At 38.3% G+C, this 3,598-nt stretch overlaps 1 pseudogene; it reads left to right on the top strand.

Annotated features, from left to right (window-relative positions):
* Positions 1-2,410: 2,410 nt before the first annotated feature.
* Positions 2,411-3,598, top strand: LOC149120048 (eukaryotic translation initiation factor 2A-like; annotated as a pseudogene).

The raw sequence follows: 3,598 nt of genomic DNA, 5'->3' as shown, positions 1-3,598 counted from the left end.
AGCGGCTTTTCCCCCCATAATCTCCCTCCCACCTGCAACCATCCCATCTCCCACTCCCTCTCCCATCATTCATTTTCAATTATCTTTTTATACAGAAGATCAACTTAGTATATACTAAGTAAAGATTTCAACAGACTGCATCCACAAAGACACACAAAGTATATAGTACTGTTTGGGGAGTAGTTTTACTGTTAATTTGCACAGTACAACACATTAAGGACAGAGGTCCCACATGGGGAGCAGGTGCACAGTGACTCCTGTTATTGATTTAACAATTGACACTCTTATTTATGACATCAGTAATCACCCGAGGCTCTTGTCATGAGCTGCCAAGCCTATGGAAGCCTCGATACTAAAATAAGGACATATAAGATCATTTCTTAAAAAATAGTCCATTGAAGCCTCTTTAAAATGAAAAATAAAGGGAAAATGTATGCAAATAAGACAAAAATTTTGAAAATTACCAGATAAGCATTGATGGAAAGATATTTGTATCTAAACCCTTAAAAATTAAAATTAAAATTTTATAGTTCTATGAAATTCCAGAAAAGCTAAAAAAAATCCTCTGGGAACTGAGAAAGATTGTGTCAAGATGGCCTGAGAATTTGGGGCATGAAACAGTTGCAAAGAGAATTCAAATAATTTCCATCATGTTGACATCATAAGAAAAAGTCACCCAAGTAGGATATTTATGATATAAACAGATCACACTAGTGAACAAAGATAATAATTAAAACAAAGTACATTATATCATATGAATTACAATTTGATGATTGTAATTAGAATATAGGATAAATAATAGAGTAGACATAACGGGATTTGGTGAACAATAATCCAGAAAATATTTTTACCATGAGAAAAATTTTAAAATCAAGGAAGGTAAATCAAGGAATATTTTGGTGCCTTAATTCTTTATTCATTCACTCATTGGTCAACTTTTGGCTTATTTCCATTGTTTCTACAGAAGTAAAAAGTGAATGTTCTTGTGCATAGATCTCTATTCACAATCCTGATAATTTTAGCTTCTTTCTTTTTCTAAAAGTTTATTTATGTTATACAAGTTCCATGTATTTCATATATACTGATTTAAAAATACAGTGATACTTCTCACCTTAAACTTCCTCTTGCCCATGTCTCACCCTTCTTCCTCTTCCCTCTCCCATTTCCACTGTTATTTTTCTACAAAGATCTACTTTCAGTTTAATTAGTGTTTGTAAAGTTAGCCCTAAATTAAGAGTGCTCTACAAATAGTATAAGAGAAATTGAAAAGAAAACATAAAGAAGTTTCATCAAATTGAAGGAATCACAATGAAAAAGATAACCAGGATTAGCTACAGTTTTCTATACTAGGATCAGCATACACTACATCACGATGTACATATGTTATAGAAATAAAACATAAAGATTAAGAGTAATGTGCATGTTAGGATATAACCCATATTCTGATTACTGGATGTGACAGCAATAATGTAGGGGCAATAAAAGCATAACAAGCATATACAACAGAATTGGGTCAACCAACATGTATTAAATTTGCATTACACTTGAGAAATAAATCAACAATAGTAAGTAATGAAAATATAGGGACAAAATGGTGGCATCTATGCTGATTTTGACAGGGAATCTGGGAAAAATTGCAAAGTCTACACTTTTAGTAAGGATGGGACCTTGTTTGCCTGGTGCAGTGGAGAAAAAGTAAACAATATCAGTGTCACTAACAAGGGACAACTGCACTCCTTCGACCTCCCAAAGTTTGCCTTGAATTCTCGGTAAAAAACACTGTTCTAGCAACATGGCAACCTTACACTAATTCTAAAGATGGTGTAGCTGGGACACCCAATCTTCAACTTTATGACTTGAAAACTGGGACGTGTTTGAATTCTTTCATCCAGAAAAAAATGCAAAATTGGTGTCCATCCTGGTCAGAAGATGAAAGTATTTGTGCCTGAAAATTTTTTTTTGACAGGCAGAATGGACAGTGAGAGAGAGAGAGACAAAGAGAAAGGTCTTCCTTTACTGTTGGTTCACCCCCCAATGGCCACTGCAGCCAGCGCACCACGCTGATCTGAAGCCAAGAGCCAGGTGCTTCTGGTCTCCCATGCAGGTGCAGGGCCCAAGCACTTGAGCCATCCTCCACTGCACTCCTGGACCACAGCAGAGAGCTGGACTGGAAGAAGAGCAACCGGGACAGAATCTGTTGCCCTGACCGGGACTAGAACCCGTGGTGCCGGCCCCACAGGTGGAGGATTAGCCTAATGAGCCGCAGTGCCGGTCTGTGCCTGAAATGTTAACCATGAAGTTCACTTCTTTGAAAAGAACAATTTCAACATAATTGCAAATAAATTACATTTGCAGAAAATTAATGATTTGGTGTTATCACCTGGACCCCAGCCATACAAGGTGGCTGTCTATGTTCCAGGAAGCAAAGGTGCACCTTCGTATGTTAGAGTGTATCAGTACCCCAACTTTGGTGGACCTCATGCATCTTTAGCCAATAAAAGTTTCTTTAAGGCTGATAAGGTTACAATGCTATGGAATAAAAAAGCTACTGCTGTCTCGGTAATAGCTAGTACAAACGATGATAAGACAGGAGCTTCCTATTATGGGGAATAGATGTTGCATTACATTGCAACAAATGGAGAAAGTGCCATAGTGCAACTACTGAAAGGTGGCCCTATTTATGACGTAGTTTGGAATTATAGTTCTTCTGAATTTTGTGCTGTTTATGGTTTTAAGCCTGCCAAAGCAACACTTTTCAACTTGAAATGTGATCCTGTGTTTGACTTTGGAACTGGTCCTCAGAATGCAGGCTACTACAGCCCTCAAGGACATATATTAGTACTAGCTGGATTGGGAAATCTGAGAGGACAAATGGAAGTATGGGATGTTAAAAACCACAAGGTCATTTCTAAATCAGTGGCTTCTGATTCTACATATTTTGCTTTGTGCCCAGGTGGTGAGCATATTTTAGCAGCCACATGTGCTCCCAGGTTACGTGTTAATAATGGGTATGGGATTTGGCACTATGCTGGCTCTATATTGCACAAGTATGATGTGCCCTCAAGTGGAGACCTATGGCAGGTTTCATGGCAGCCACTTTTGGATGGAATATTTCCAGCAAAAGCAGTAACTTACCAAGCAGTTCCAAGTGAAGGAACCTAAAGTTGCAACTGTGTATAGACCCCCTGCTTGAAGAAACAAGCCAGTCACCAATTCCAAGCTGCATGAAGAGGAGCCACCTCAGAATATGAAACCACAATCAGGAAATGATAAGCACCCATCAAAAACAACCCTTAAAAATCAAAGGAAGCACGAAGCTAAGAACGCTGCAAAGTAGGAAGAAAGAAGTGACAAAAGTCCAGATTTGCCCTCTACTCCTGTGCCACAAAACACACCACAAAACATTACCTCTCAGTCAACTTCTGGAGACCCTGAGGTAGACAAAAAAATCAAGGACCTAAAGTAGAAACTGAAAGCAATTGAACAACTGAAAGGACAAGCAGCAAGTGGAAAACAGCTAGAAAAAAGTCAGTTGGACAAAATTCAAAAAGAGACAGCCCTTCTTCAGGAGCTGGAAGATGTGGAATTGGGTGTTTAA

The sequence above is a fragment of the Oryctolagus cuniculus genome, chromosome 20 (assembly GCF_051225735.1).
Source record: "Oryctolagus cuniculus isolate XC-2025 breed Fujian yellow rabbit chromosome 20, ASM5122573v1, whole genome shotgun sequence".
Lineage (NCBI taxonomy): Eukaryota > Metazoa > Chordata > Mammalia > Lagomorpha > Leporidae > Oryctolagus > Oryctolagus cuniculus.
The sequence above is the reverse complement of the archived record's forward strand: the minus strand, read 5'-3'. Positions and strand labels throughout refer to the sequence as shown.